The sequence below is a fragment of the Prionailurus bengalensis genome, chromosome X (assembly GCF_016509475.1).
Source record: "Prionailurus bengalensis isolate Pbe53 chromosome X, Fcat_Pben_1.1_paternal_pri, whole genome shotgun sequence".
NCBI lineage: Eukaryota > Metazoa > Chordata > Mammalia > Carnivora > Felidae > Prionailurus > Prionailurus bengalensis.
This window is the reverse complement of record NC_057361.1, coordinates 60,327,914-60,344,931: the sequence shown is the minus strand read 5'-3', so window position 1 is coordinate 60,344,931 and position 17,018 is coordinate 60,327,914. Positions and strand designations below refer to the sequence as shown.

General features: G+C 37.6%; 1 pseudogene; it reads left to right on the top strand.

Moving 5' to 3' along the window:
• The first annotated feature begins 6,849 nt into the window (after positions 1 to 6,849).
• On the top strand, positions 6,850 to 7,115 carry LOC122476948 (annotated as a pseudogene).
• Positions 7,116 to 17,018: the final 9,903 nt, after the last annotated feature.

The following is a 17,018-nucleotide window of genomic DNA, read 5'->3' as shown; positions in this document are numbered from 1 at the left end:
CATTCATTATCCATTCATTAATCGATGGACACTTGGGCTGTTTCCATATCTTGGCTATTGCAAATAATGTTGCTATAAAAATGAGGGTGTATGTATCCCTTTGAATTAGTGTCCTTGTAGTCTTTGGGTACTCAGTAGTGTGATTGATCGTAAGGTAGTTCTATTTTTAGTTTTTCTGAGGAACCTCCATACTGTTTTCCATAGTGGCTACACCAGTTTGCATTTCCACCAACAGTGTAAGAGGGTTCCCCTTTTTCCACATCCTCATCAAAACCTCTTGTTTCTTGTGTTGTTGATTTTAGCCACTCTGACTGATGTGAGGTGATGTCTTATTGTAGTTTTGATTTGTATTTCCCTGATGATGCGTGATGTTGAGCATCTTTTCATGTCTGTTAGCATAGCTTGCTTTTCCAAAACAGAGGAAAAGGCAGAGGAATGCAAAATGCAAAAATGCAAAAATGCAAAATGCAAAAATGGAGGAATTTATCCCAAATGAAAGAACAAGATAAGGTCATGGTCAGAGATGTAAACAAAACAGATATAAGTAACATGCAAAATGGAGAATTTATTCTTTTTTTAGTATTCATTCAAATTCCACTTAGTTTACAAACAGCTTAATAGTAGTTTCAGGTTTACAACATACTGATTCAACACTTACAACACCTGGTGCTCATCATACTAATTGCACTATTTAATCCCTTTCAGCTATTTACTTCATTCCCCCCCACACACCTCCCCTCTGGTAACTATCAGTTTGTTCTCTATAATTAAGACTTTGTTTCTAGGTTTCTCTCCCTGTCTTTTTTCCCCCTACACTTGTTTGTTTTGTTTCTTAAACTCTATATATGAGTGAAATGAGTGAAATCATATGGTATGTGTCTTATTCTGACTTATTATGCTTAGTATATACTCTCTACCTCCATCCATGTCTCTGCAAATGGCAAGAATTCATTCTTTTTATTGCTGAATATTTCATTGTGTATATATACCACTTCTTTATACATTCACCAGTCCCATGGACACTTGGGCTGTTTCCATGATTTGACTATTGTAGACTATCTTCCTGTAAACATTGCAGTATATGTGCACCTTTGAATTAGTATTATTCTATGTTTTAGGTAAATACATATTAGTTCAACTGCTGGATCATAGGCTAATACTATTTTTAACTTTTTGAAGGAGGTACACACTGTTTTCAAGACTGGCTATACCAGTTTATATTCCTACCAATAGTGCAAGAGTGTTCCCCTTTCTCCACATCCACACCAACACCTGTTGTTTCTTGTGTGGTTGACTTCGTCATTATGACAGGTGTGAAGTGATACCTCATTGTAGATTTCATTTGAATTTCCCTGATAATCAGGAATGTTCAGCATCTTTTCACGTGCCTAATGGCCATCTGTATATCTTCTTTAGAAAAATGTCTATGTTTTCTGCTTATATTTTAATTGAATTATTTGTATTTTGGGTTTTGAGTTTAATAAACTCTTTATGTATTCTGGATACTGACCCTTTATCAGATATGTCATTTACAAAATATCTTCTCTCATTAATTAGGTTGTCTTTCAGTTTGCTGATTGTTTCTTTCACTGTGCAAAATCTTTTTATTTTTATGTAGTTCCCAAAATTTATTTTTCCATATATTCCCTTTCCTCATGAGACATATCTAGAAATATGTTGCTACGGCAGCTGTCAAAGAAGTTACTTCCCATGTTCTCTGGGATTTTTAAGATTTCCAGTATCACATTTAGGTCTTAATCCATTTTGAATTTATTTTTGTGTATAGTGTAATAAAGTGGCCCAATTTTGTTGTTTTGCATGTTGCTGTCCAGTTATCCCAACACCATTTGTTGAAACTGTCTGTTTCCCATTGGATAGTCTTCCCTGATTTGTCAAAGATTAATTGACCATATAGTTATGGAAAGACATTCCATGCTCATGGATTGGAAAAACAAATATTGTTATAATATCTATACTATCCAAATCAATCTAAATATTTAATGCAAATCCTATCAATACATTTACCGCATTTGTCTCCGGAGTATAACAAACAATCCTAAATTTTTTATGGAACTACAAAAGACCCCAAATAAACAAAGCAACCTGAAAAATAAAAGTAAACCTGGAGACATCACAATTCTGGGATTCAACTCATATTAAAAAGCTATAGAAATAAAAAATACACATATAGATAAATAGAACAGAATAGAAAACCCAGAAATAGACACTCAAGTATGTGGTCAATTAATCTTCAACAAAGCTGATGGAAAAATTAAAGCAGAGATCATAAGGTTATTCACTGGGCTTGAGAAAAGAATAGAAAACATCAGTCAAACCCTTACCACAAAGATAAAAGGGTTTTAAAAAAAAGAATCAAAGAAGAAGAGTGCAATAAATGAGATTGGAAATGTATTTTCTGTGATGAAAAGCAGGGTAGAAGAAGCTGAAGAATGAATTACTGACCTAGAAGACAAAATAATGGAAAGTAATGAAGCTGAAAAAAAGAGAGAAAGGATTATTATGCCACATGGGAATAGACTTAGGGAACTCAGTGACTTCATCAAATATGATAACACTTGTATTTTTGGAGTTTCAGGAAAAAAAGAAGAGGGCAGAAAATTTATTTGAAGCAATAGCTGAAAACATCCCTAATATGGGGAATAAAACTGACATCCAGATCCAGGACATGCAGAGAACTCCCATCAAAATCAACAAAAGAGGGTCACCACCAAGACATATTGTAATTAAATTTGCATTATATAATGATGAATTAAAAATCTTAAAAGCATCAAGACAAAGGAAGTTTATAATTTACTAGGGAACACCAATATATCAAACTAGCAAAACATTGCAAGCCAAAAGGGAGTGATATAATATTCAACATGATAAATGGGAAAAATCTGCAGTCAAGAATACTCTATCCAGAAAGGTTATCATTCCAAATCAAAACCAAATGAGTTCGTGGCCACTAAAACATCCCGCAAGAAACATTAAAGGACACTCTTTGAATGGAAAGGAAAGACCAAAAGTGAGAAAGAAAAGAAAGGAACAGAAAAAATCTCCAGGAAAAATGACAAAACAAGTAAGAAATGGCAAAAAAAATACATATCTATCAATAATTACTCTGAATGTAAGTGGACTAAATCCTCCAATCAAAAGACATAGGGTGTCAGAATGGAAGAAAAAACAAGACTCATCTATATGCTGCCCACAAGAGACTCATTTTTCACCTAAAGACATTTTCAGATTGAATATGAGAAGATGAAGAAATATTTTCCATGCAAGTCAATGTCAAAAGAAAGCCAAAGCAGCAATACTTATATCTGTCAAACTATATTGCAGACAAAAGATTGTAACAAGAGACAAAGAAAGGCACTGTATCATAATAAAAGGGTCTATCTGACAAGATCTTAAAATTATAAATATTTATGCCCCAAACATGAGCACACCCAAATATATAAAATAATTACTTACATCACTTACATACTACACTTACATACTACATAAAATTCACTTACATCAATGGACAGATTATCTAGACAGAAAATCAATAAGGAACCAAGAGTTTTGAATGACGCACTGGACCAGATAGACTTAACAGATATATTCAGAATGTTCCATCATAAAACAACAGAATACACATTCTTGTCAAGTGCAAAAATTGACAATGTGCAAAATAGACCACATACCAGGTCACAAATTAGGCCTCAACAAGTACAAAAAGATTAAGCTCATACCATGCATATTTTCTAACCACAACACTATGAAACCTGAAGTCAACCACAGGAAAAAATTTGGGAAGACCATAAATATATGGAAGTTAAACAATATGAATTGAAAAATGAATGGGTAAACCAAGAAATCAAATAAGAAATTAAGAAGTACATTGAAACAAATGAAATGAAAACACGAGGTCCAAAAACTTTGGGATGCAGCAAAAGAGGTAAAAAGAGGGAAGTATACAGCAATACAGGTTTACTTCAAGAAGCAAAAGAGAAACTTCAAATAAATATCCTAACCTCATCTAAAGGAGCTAGAAAAAAAACAACTGCTAAAGCCAGCAGAAGAAGGGAAATAATAAATATGAGAGCAGAAATAAATGATACACAAACTAAAAAACAAAAAACAATAGAAAAGATCAGTGAAACCACGAGCTGGTTCTTTGAAAAAAAGTTAATAAAATTGATAAATGTCTAGCCAGAGTTATCAAAAGGGAAAAAGAACCCAAATAAATAAAGCCATAAATGAAAGAGAAATAACAAACACCACCACAGATATACAAGCAATTATAAAAGAGTATTGTAAAGAACTATATACTAACAAATTGGACATCCTCGAAGAAATGGATAAATTCCTAGAAAGATATAAACTACCAAAACTGAAATGGGAAGAAGTAGAAAACTTGAACAGACTGACAACTAGCTAAGAAATTGGATCCGTAATAGAAAATCTCCCATCAAACAAAAGCCCAGAGCCAGATAGCTTCACAGGGAAATTATACCAAGCATTTAAAGAAGAGTTAATATGCCTGGGTGGCTCAGTTTAAGTGTCCAACTTAATCTTAGGTCATAATCTCATGGTTTGTGGGTTTGAGCCCTGCATTGGGCTCTGTGCTGACAGCTCAGAGTCTTAAGCCTGCTTCAGATTCTGTGTCTCCCTCTTTCACTGTCCTCCCCCGCTCACACTCTGTCTCTGTCTCTCAAAAAACAAATAAAAATAAAATGCTAAAAAAAATTAAAGAGTTAATACCTATTCTTCTCAAACTATTCCAAAAAATAGAAGTGGATGGAAAACTTCCAAATTCATTCTATGAGGCCAGCATTACTTTGATTCGAAAACCAGACAGACTCCGCTGAAAAAGAGAATTACAGGCCAATATCCCTGATGAACATGAATGCAAAAATTCTCAGTAAAATACTAGCAAATTGGATCCAACACTGTATTAATGGAGTTATTCACTATGATCAAGTGGGATTCATTCCTGGGCTGCAAGGGTGGTTCCATATTCACAAATCAATCAACATGATACACCACATTAATAAAAGAAAGGATAAGAACCATATGACCCTTTCAATAGATGCAGAAAGAGCATTTGACAAAATACAACATCCATTCATAATAAAAACCCTCAACAAAGTAGGATTAGAGAGAACAAAACTCAACATAATAAAGACCATATATTAAAAACCCACAGCTAATATCCTCCTCAATGGGAAAAAACTGAGAGCTTTTCCCCTATGGTCAGGAACAAGATAGGGTTGTCCACTGTCACCATTGTTGTTTAACACAGTACTGGAAGCACTCGCACAGTAATCAGTCAACAGAAAAAAATAAAAAGTATCCAAATTTGCAAGGAAGAAATCAAACTTCCACTATTTTCAGGTGACATGATACTGTATATAGTAAATCCAAGAGACTCCACCAAAAAAATTGCTAGAAATGATACATGAATTCAGTAAAGTCGCAAGATACACAATCAATGTACAGAAATCTGTTACATTTCTATACACCAATAATAAATCAGCAGGAAGAGAAATTAAGGAATCAATCTCATTTATAACTACACCAAAAACCATAAGATTACTAGGAATAAACCTAACTAAAGAAGCAAAAGAACTGTACTCTGAAAACTATAAAACACTGATGAAAGAAATTGAAGATAACACAATCAAATGGAAAAATGCTCCATGATCATGCACTGGGAAAAACAATGTTGTTAAAATGTCCATATTACCCCAAACAATCTACACATTTAATGCAATACCTATCAAAATATCAACAGCATTTTTCACAGAGGAAGAACAAACAATCCTAAAATTTGTATGGAGTCACAAAAGACCCTGAATAGTCAAAGTAGTCTTGAAAAAAAGAAGCAAAGCTGTAAGCATCACAATTCCAGACTTCAAGTTATATTACAAAGCTATGGTGATGAAGACAGTACGGTACTGGCAGAAAAAAACAGACACATAGATCAATGGAACAGAATAGAAAACCCAGAAATGGACCCACAAATATATGGTCAACTCATCTTTGACAAAGCAGCCATAATAATGTCTTACTAGATATATCTCCTGGGGCTAGGGAAACAAAAGCCAAAGTAAACCATTGGGAGTTCATCAAAATATAAGGCAAAGGAAACAATCAATAAAACTAAAAGACAAACTACTGAATGGGAGAAGATATTTGAAAATGGCATATCTGATAAGGGGTAATTATCCAAAATATATAATGAAGTTATAAATCTCAACACCCTAAAAACAAATAATCTATTTCAAAAATTGCCAGAAGACATGAACAGACATTTTTCCAAAGAATACATACAGATGGCTAACAGATACATGAAAGATGCTCAACATCACTCATCATCAGGGAAATACAAATCAAAACTACAATGTGATATCATCTCACACTAGCCAGATGGCTAGAAACAACAACACAGGGATAAAAAGGTGTTGCCAAGGATTAAAAAAAAATGGTAATCTTTCTTACACTATTGGTTGGAATGCAAACTGGACAGCCACAATGGAAAAAGTATCAAGGTTCCTCAATATGTTAAATACAGAACAGCCTTATGATCCAGCAATTGCACTGCTATGTATTTACCCAACGAATACAAAAATACTAATTTGAAGGGATACATGCACCCTGATGTTTATAGCAGCATTATCAACAATAGCCAAATTATGGAAAGAGCCCAAATGTCCACCAACTGAGGAATGGATAGAGAGTATGTGGTATAACAGCTCTAGAAGTGGAAGGAGTGGCAGCAGCCAGGCAGCTCAGCTTTAGGAAGGCTCTAAGCATGCTGAGATCTGCAGGCCCCTGGCACAAGCCTGCCCCACCACCACTATGCCCAAGAGGAAGGTTAGCTCTGCAATAGGGGCATTGAAGGAGAAGCCCAAGAGGAATCCAGCAAAAGTGCTCCTGCAAAAGTGTAAAGGAAGCCAAAAAGGACAGCAGAAAATGATAAAGGGAAGCAAAAGGAAAGGGAAGCAAAGGGAAAACAGGCTGCAGTGGCTAACCAAGAAAGATTTACTTGCAGAAAATGGAGACCCTAAATATGAGGAGCCTCAGCCTCTGATGAAGCAGGAGAGAAAGAAGCCAAGTCTGATTAATATCATATGCCATTTCTTATCAGTGGTCCTTTGCCCCCTTCTTCTACAATCCAAAGGAGTATTTTTATCAACGATTTTGTAAATTCAAGTTTTTTAGTAGCTCTAGAACACTTTTAAGAAGGAAGGAATCCCATAACATCTCATTTTTAAAGTGTAAATGCTTTAAGAGGTGAAATCAGAGGAGTTAATATGGTGGAGAAGTAGGGGGACCCTGGGCTTTTCTCATCCCTCAAACACAGCTTTGTTGAGGCCAGATCACTTGGAACACCCAGGAAATCAAGCTGAAGACTGGTAGAAGGATATCTACAGTTGGAGGAAGACAGCGTGGCAGGTGCAAGGTGCATTGAAGTGAATTGGGGGAGAGAAAAACTGCACTGCAGCAGAAGGGAGGGAACCATTTCCAAAGAGAGACAAGGGAGAGAAAGAGAGAGGTGTTGCGAGAGTGCAGCATCAGGTTCGCACAAGAGGAAAACCTCTCTGGATCAAGGACTGGGGAGTGAGAAATACTGAATGTCACAGGTTTTTTTTTGCAAACGGCATTTGGAGATCAAACTCAGGTTTTGAAAGTGCGCTCCTGGCAAGAAAGAAGGAGCTGGCACTGGAGTGCATAGCGTGGTGTAGAGATCTCCAGGGAACACTGGGAAAGAACATTCCTTTTCCTGGAGTACTTTTGGAAAAGGGTATATTGCCTCTCCAAGGACAAGAGACCCTGTAGGTGCTAGCGAAAAGCCTTTCATCATCAGGGGACAGAGGTGCATACAGCCAGAGGGCATATAAACTTTTTGCTGCTTTTAGAGGTGCTACATCAGAGATGCCCTGCATGGCACAAGCATAGGACTATTTACTGGGGACAAAGGATATCAGAGTGTGGAGAAGCTCTACCCCAGAGGAGGGGGGTGGGTCCATGTAGTGCCAAGTCCTTTAAGACTTTGAGTTTTGAATTCCAGCCATGCACCAAAGAAAAACCAAAAGAGAGCTGTGGCGCAGGATGAGCTGACTGCCCTTGCTATTTTATGAGAGCTGCCTGGACAGCAGGGGTGTAAGATCCCCTTTCCAGGGACTAGAAAGAGGGGTGGCACAATTTTACCCCAAACACCAACACAGAGGGACTTCAGAGAGCAACACAGCAGCCCCCAGTGGAGGTGGGAACGGCTTACACCAAAATCTACCCCCCTGTTCCTGCAACTGTTTATATACTGGAGCAAGACTGACTCTAAGTCGTCAACAGGACTATCCCCCAGAAGACCAGCAGAGGAAGCATGCCACATGCTATACTGAAAATCTAGTGTTTCAAAACAACATCTGCAGTTCTGGTGGAAATACAAGCAAGTTTCCTTTTTTCTTTTTTGTTTCTTCCTTTTCCTTCTTTTCTTCTTTTGGAATCAGTCTCATAGTTTTTTCTTTGTTTGTTTCCTTTTCTCTCTCTTTTTTTTTAAAATCAGACTTCTTTTTTTCTTTATTTTTATTTCTTTTTTCCCATTTTTTTGTGTGTGTCTTTTTCTTTGGAATCAGCCTTATAGTATTTTGATTCTTTGTTTTGTTTCTTTCCCTTTCCTTTTTTCTCTTTGGGGATCAAGATTTTTTGTTTGTCCTTTTTTCCAGAGTTATTTTACAAGCAAATCAAAGCACACCTAGTTAAAGGTCCAGATACTCCCCACTTCAAGCAAAGAGGAGTTCTGCAGAGGATTAACCAATGGGGAAGAGCAGCCAAAATGCAACAACAGAGTGCACAAAGCATTCCCCAGAAACACTTCCTGAATTGCCAGGCCTTGGACAGTGTATGACCCCTTTTTAATATAGCATTACTCTCAGGTGCAGGAAAGATAATAAACTTTTAAAACACCCAAAAGATAGAAACATAGACAAAATGACAAGACAGAGGAATTCTCCCCAAAAGAAAGGTCAAGAACAAATCACAGCCAGGGACTTTCTCAAAACAGATATAAGCAATATATCTGAGCAGGAATTTAGACCAACAGTAATAAGACTAATACCTTTGTTTGAAAAAAATATATAAGCCTTTGCTGCAGAGATCAAACACAAAAACTAGGCAAGCTGAAATAAAAAATGCTATAACTGAGATGCAAAACTGACTGGATACCGTGACAGTGAGGATTGAAGAAGCATAGTAGAGAGTAGGTGATATAGAAAACAAAACTATAGAAAATAATGAAGGTGAAAAGAAGAGGGAAAATAAACTACTATATCATGAGAAGAGACTTAGGGAACTTAGTGATTCCATAAAACAAACAATACGCATATCATAGGAGTCCTAGAAGAAGAAGAGCAGGAAAAGGGCGCAGAAGGTTTATATAGCTGAGAACTTCCCTAATCTGGGGAAGGAAACAGGCATTTGGGCCAAGAAGCAAAGAAAACTCCCCTCAAAATCAACAAAAACAGGTCAATAGCACAACATATCATAGTGAAACTTGCAAAACACAAAGATAAAGAGAGAATTCCAAAAGCAGCTAGGGACAAAAGGTCCTTAATCTACAAGGGTAGACAGATAAGTTTATCAGCCAGCCTCCACTGAAACTTGGCTGGCTAGAAGGGAGTGGCAGGAAATATTCAATGTGATGAATGGGGAAAATATGCAGCCAAGTATTATTTATCTAGCAAGACTGTCATTCAGAATAGAAGAAGAGATAAAGACTTTCCCAGACAAACAAAAACTAAAGGAGTTTATCACCAATAAACCAGTTCTGGAAGAAACTTTAAGGGGGACACTGAGTGTGGAAAAAAAAAAAGACCAAAGCAACAAAGACTACAAAAGATCATACAACATCACCAGAAACAACTCTGAAGGTAACACAATGGCACTAAATTCATATCTTTCAATAATCACTCTGAATGTAGATGGACTAAATGCTCCAATCAAAAGACATAGGGTATCAGAATGGATAAAAAAAAAAAAAACAAGATCCGGGGCGCCTGGGTGGCGCAGTCGGTTAAGCGTCCGACTTCAGCCAGGTCACGATCTCGCGGTCTGTGAGTTCGAGCCCCGCGTCAGGCTCTGGGCTGATGGCTCAGAGCCTGGAGCCTGTTTCCGATTCTGTGTCTCCCTCTCTCTCTGCCCCTCCCCCGTTCATGCTCTGTCTCTCTCTGTCCCAAAAATAAATAAATGTTGAAAAAAAATTAAAAAAAAAAAAAAAACCAAGATCCATCTGTATGCTTCCTACAAGAGACTCATTTTAGACTGGAAGACACTGCAGACTGAAAGCGAGGGGATAGAGAACCATCTATCCTGCTAATGGAGGTCAAAAAGAAAGCCAGAGTAGCCATACTTATATGTCAAACTAGATTTTAAAACAAAGACTGTAACAAGAGATGAAGAGGGTATTATATCTTAATTAAAAGGTCTATCCATCAAGAAGGCCTAACAATTGTAAATATTTATGACCCCAACTTGAGAGAACCCAAGTATATAAAGCAATAATAACAAACATAAAGAAACTCATTGATAATAATACAATAATAATAGGGGATTTACTACCCACTTATAGTAATGGACAGATAATCTAAGCAAAAGCCACAAGGAAATAATGGCTTTGAATGACACACTGGACCAATAACTGAACAGATATATTCAGAACATTTAATCCTAAAGCAGAAGAATATACATTCTTTTCAAGTGCACACAGAACATTCTCCAGAATAGATCACATAACTGGGTCACAAATCAGCCCTCAACAGTTACAAAAAGATCGACATCGTACCATGCATATTTTCAGATCACAACACTATAAAACTTGAAGTCAACCCCACAAGAAAAAATTTAGAAAGCCTTCAAATACATGGAGGTTAAATACCATCCTACTAAAGAATGAATGGATTAATCAGGAAATTAAAGAAGAAATAAAAAATACATGGAAGTCAATGAAAATAAAAACACTACAGTCCAGAGCCTTTGGGATGCAGCAAAGGCAGTCCTAAGAGGAAAGTATGTTGCAATTCAGGCCTATTTCAAGAAGCAAGAAATGTCCCAAATACACAATCTAACCTTACACCTAAGGAGCTAGAAAAAGAACACCAAATAAAGCCTAAATCCAGCAGAACAAGGGAAATAATAAAGATTAGAGCAGAAATAATCAATATAGAAACACCACCACCACCACCACCAACAAAACAATAGATCAACAAAACTAGGAATTGGTTCTTTGAAAGAATTAACAAAATTGATAAACCTCTGGCCAGACTGCTAAAAAAGAAGAGAGAGAGCACAAGTAGATAAACACACACACACACACACACACACACACACACACAGAGATTATAATGAACACCACAGAAACACAAACACTTAGAATACTATGAAAAATTATATGCCAACAAAATGGGAAATGTGGAAGAAATGGACAATTTCCAGGGTTCCTGGGTGGCTCAGGTGGTTAAGCCTCCAACTCTAGATTTCAGCTCCGGTCATGGTCTCATGGTTCGTGAGTTCAAGCCCCACATCAGGTTCCTCCATGACACTTAGAGCCTGCTTCCGATTCTCTCTCTATGCCCCTCCCTGACTCATGCTTTCTCTCTCAAAAATAAACTTCAAAAAATGAACAAATTCCAAGAAATTCACAAAATTCTACCAGACATTTAAAATTTTTGTTTCTTAATGTTTTTATTTATTTTTGAGACAGAGAGAGACAGAGCATGAGCAGGGAAGGGGCAGAGAGAGAGGGAGACACAGAATCGGAAGCAGGCTCCAGGCTCTGAGCCATCAGCATGGAGCCCGATGTGGGGCTCGAACTCACAGACTGTGAGATCATAACCTGAGCCAAAGTCGGACGCTCAACCAACTGAGCCACCCAGGTGCCCCTCTACCAGACATTTAAAAAGAGCTAATACATAGTCTTCTCAAACTGTTCCAGAAAATAGAAATGGAAGGAAAGCTTTCAAACTTATTCTCTGAATCCAGCGTTACCTTGATTCCAAAACCAGACAAAGACTAAAAAGGAGAATTACAGGTCAATATCTCTGATGAAACTGGATGCAAAAATCCTCAATTAGATACTAGCAAATTGAATTCAACAGTACGTTAAAATAATTATTCATCAGGGGCACCTGGGTGGCTCAATCAGTTGAGTATCATACTCTTGGTTTTGGCACAGGTCATGATCCCAGGGTGGTGGGGTCAAGTCCCATGTCAGGCTCTGCACCAAGAATTGAGCCGGCTTAAGATTCTCTCTCTGTCTCTCTCTCTCTCTGTCTCTCTGTCTCTCTCTATGAAAGAAAAGAAAAGAAAAAAGAGGAAAAAAAAACAATTATTCACCACAATCAAGTGGAATTTATTACTGGGCTGCAGGGCTGGCTCAATATTTGCAAATCAATCAGTGTGATATACCACATTAATAAAAGAAAGGATAAGAACCACACAATCCTGTCAATGGATGCACAAAAATCATTTTACAAAATAAAGCATCCACTTTTCATAAAAACTCTCAACAAAGTAGGGATAGAAGGAACATACTTCAACATCATAAAGCCCATATACAAAAGGCCCACAGATAATAGAATCCTCAATAGGGAAAAACTGAAAGCCTTTCCCCTGTGGTCAAGAAGAAGACAAGGATGTCTACTTTCAGCACTATTATTTAACATAGTACTAGAAAACTTAGCCTCAGCAGTCAGACAATAAAAAAAAAAAAATAATAATAATAATAATAAAGCGCATACAAATCAGCAAGAAGCAAGTCAAATTTTCACTATTTGCAGATGACATAATACTCTATGTAGAAAACACAAAGGACTCCACCAAAAAATTACTAGAACTAAAACATGAATTCAGTACAGTTGCAGGATATAAAATCAACATGGAGAAATCTGTTGCATTTCTATACACCAATAATGAAGCAGCAGAAAAAGAAATCAAAGAACCAGTCCTATTTGCAATTGGAACAAAAACAGTAAGATACACAGGAATAAACCAAACTAAAGAGGTAAAAGATCTATACTCTGAAAACTGTGAAACACTGATGAAAGAAATTGAAGAGGACACATAAATAAAAAAGAATTCCATGCTCATGGATTTGGAGAACAAACATGATTAAAATGTCTATACTACCCAAAGCTATCTACACATTTAATGCAATCCCTAACAAAATACCACCAGCATTCTTCACAGGGCTAGATCAAACAATCCCAAAATTTGTATGGAACCAAAACACCCCAAATAGCCAAAGCAATCCTGAGAAAGAAAAACAAAACTGGAGGCATCACAATTCTAGATTTCAAGCTATATTACAAAGCTGTAGTCATCAAGACAGCATGGTACTGGCACAAAAACAGACACATAGATCAATGGAACACAATAGAAAACCCAGATAGACCCACAACTATATGATCAACTCATTTTTGACAAAACAGGAAAGAATGTCCAATGAAAAAAGACAGTATCTTCAACAAATGGTGTTGGGAAAACTGGATTGCAATGTGCAGAAGACTGAAACTAGGCCACTTTCTTTCACCATACACAAAAATAAGTTCAAAATGGATGAAAGACCTAAATGTGATACAGGAAACCATCAAGATCCTAGAGGAGAACATGAGCAGCAACCTCTTTGACCTTGGCCAGAGCAACATTGTACTAGACACATCACTGAAGACAAGGGAGACAAAAGCGAACAGACTTATTGGTACTTCACAAAAATAAAAAGCTTCTGCAGAGTGAAGGAAACAATCAACAAAACTAAAAAACAGCCTACCCAATGGGAGAAGATATTTGTAAATGACATATCTGATAAAGGGTTAGTATCCAAAATCTACAAAGAACTTATCAAGCTCAATACCAAAAAACAAACAACCCAGTTAAGAAATAGGTAGAAGACATGAATAAACACTTAAAGAAAACATCCAGATGGCTAACAAACACATGAAAAGAAGGGTGCCTGGGTGGCTCAGCTGGTTTAATGTATGACTTTGGCTTGGGTCATAAAAGGAAAATAACTTTTTTATGTACAGAAGAACCCCCACAAGGCTATGAGTGGATTTTTTAGGAGAAACACGGCAGGCCAGAAGGGAATAGCAAGATATATTTAAAACACTGAAAGAAAAAAAAAATTCCAACCAATAATACTTTACTTCTCAAAGTTATCATTCAGAATTGAAAGATAGAGTTTTCCAGACAAGAAAAAGCTGAAGGAGTTCATCACTATTAAACAAGCCTTACAAGAAATGTTAAAAGGATTTATTTATTTTGTAATGTTTATTTATTTTTGAGAGAGAGAGACATAGTGTGAGCAGGGGAGGGGCAGAGAGAAAGAGAGACACAGAATCCAAGGCAGGCTATTGTTGATAATGCTGCTATAAACATTGGGGTGCATATACCCCTCCAAATCTGTATTTTTGTGTTTTTTGGGTAAATACCTAATAGTGCAATTGCTGGATTGTATGGTAGTTTTACTTTTAGTTTCTTCAGGAACCTACATACTGTTCTCCAGAGTGGCTGCACCAGTTTGCATTCCCACCAACAATGCAGGAAGGTTCCCCTTTCTCCACATCCTTACCGACACATGCTGTTTCTTGTGTTGTTAATTTTAGCCATTCTGACAGGTGTGAGGTGGTATCTCATTGAGGTTTTGATTTGTATTTCTCTAATAAAGAGTAATGTTGAACATCTTTTCAGGTGTTTTTTTAAATTTTTTTTAACGTTTATTTTTGAAAGAGAGAGAGAGAGAGAGACAGAGCCTGAGTGGGGGAGGGGCAGAGAGAGAGGGAGACACAGAATCCAAAGCAGGTTCCAGGCTCTGAGCCTTCAGCACAGAGCCCGATGCGAGGCTCGAACCCATGAACTGTGAGATCATGACCTGGTCCGAAGTCAGACGCTTAACTGACTGAGCCACCCAGGCACCCCTGAATTTTTTTGTAATGTTTATTTATTTTTGAGAGAGAGAGAGAGAGAGAGAGAGAGAGAGAGACAGAGCACGCACGAGCAGGGGAGGAGCAGTGAGAGACAGAGACAGAGGATCCAAAGCAGGGTCTGTGCTGACAGCAAAGAGTCTGATGAGGGGCTCAAACTCATGAACCATGATAGTCTTGTGGGAGTTCTTCTGTACCTAAAAAGTTATTTTTCTTTTATTGCTTTTAAATTTCTCTCCTTTAACTTTTGACATTTTAATTATAATGTGTTTTGACGAGGAACTCTGTAAGTTCCCCTCATCTGGATTCTCTGAGCTTCCTGTATGTGGATGTCTGTTTTCTAGTCCCAGATTAGGGACGTTTTCAGCCATTATTTCCTCAAATATATTTTTCAATTCAGTTACTGTATTCTTCAGCTTCATGACTTTTGTTTGATATGTTCTTATGTTTTCTTTCTCTTTGTTTATATTCTCAACTGTGTTCATCGTTTCTTCTCCCAAGTTGGTGAGCATCTTTGTGACCATTACTATGAGCTTTTTACCTATTTTCATTTTATTAAGGGTTTTTCTGTCACTTTATCTTGTTCTTTCATTTGGAACATTTTCCTCTGTTTCCTCATTTTTCTTGACTCTCTGTTTCCATGCATTAGATGAAATAGCCACTTCTCCCCCTCTTGAAAAAGTGGCCTCATGTAGGATATGAACCTTATCATTCAATCTTGCCCTAGCTTATGGTCGTCTTGTAAACTTTTGTGATAGTCCTGGGAGCCTATTTAATTTTTAATAGCTCCCAGTAGCTGAGGGTGTTATCTAAAAGGGGAAATTCTCAGTCAGCACTCAGAATCAGACTGATTGGAAGCCATACCCTTAGGCAGCAGCATTTTTAAAATGCAAATATATACAGTCCTGTGAGCTGCAAGTGTAAGCCCTGATGGCCACCGTAGACCATGTTAAAGTTTCCTCTGAGTGTCATCAGAAAAAAAAAATGGACTGTAGATTACTGTATATGTTCTTTTCTTGGATATACTAGCAAGCTGTAGCAAGACAGAGGGAGATTACAAATGTGGTATTTCCCAGCCTGTGTACCCTGAAAGGATCATAGATCTCTTGTGTGCCAAACCTGAAGCCTGCCCCTCAGACTAAAGCTCGAGGACAAGAAAATCGGCCTTTTTCACAGAACAACTTGGGGTATGCTTCAGTCTGCTGTCTGTGAAGTGCCCTAAGAGTAGCTGCCTACTAAAATCTGTCTCTTCAACTGTTATAGTCCTATGGGTCCCAGAAACACGAGTTCTTCTTCCCACAAGAGCCAGGTGATCAAGGGGCATCCCTTGGGTAGCAGCCACAAAACCCAGGACATCAGATGTAAAAGCCAGGTAATCAGGCATAAGAAAGAGCTCCCTTTCTAGAGATACTGGCACTCTGGTGTGTGGCAGAGGAAGAATTCAAGGATAGTGCCTGTCTTTCAAGGCCTCTGGAAAGATTTATTGTCAGCCCTTATATGTGTACCCAATTAGAAACCTACTCCTCAGTCTACAGCTATGATGATAAGCTTATAGACCTCTTTCACAGAAATTCTGAGCTTGTAGGTCTGTTTCCTCTTGCTGTGCCTGAGGTTTGTAGCTGTTTAAGAACACTTTTTTCCATTAGTTACAGTCTTGTGGGATCCACAAGTGAAAGCCCCACTGGCCTCCAGGGTCAAGAAATATAATAGTGTCCCCTGGAACCAGCTTCAAAAATCAGGGCACCAGAAAAGGGTATAAGCTCCTTTCTGTTCAGCTGCAGTGAAGCAAAGGGAGAGTGCAAAGATAGTGTCCACCAACTTCTGTTTTCCCAGAGTACCTCCATAGACATATAGAAGAGTGACAGACCAGAAGCCTGCCTCTTAGTCCAAAGCTTCTAAACAAGCATAAGGCCTCTTCCTCAGGAAGACTAGAAGTGTGTTTTAGTCTTCCTTGGGGAAGTCTGCCATGAACTGTATCTGTAGTTGTTATAGTCCCATGGGACCCAAGAACACAAGATACCGTAACCTCAAGAGGCAAGTGGTAAAGTGGTG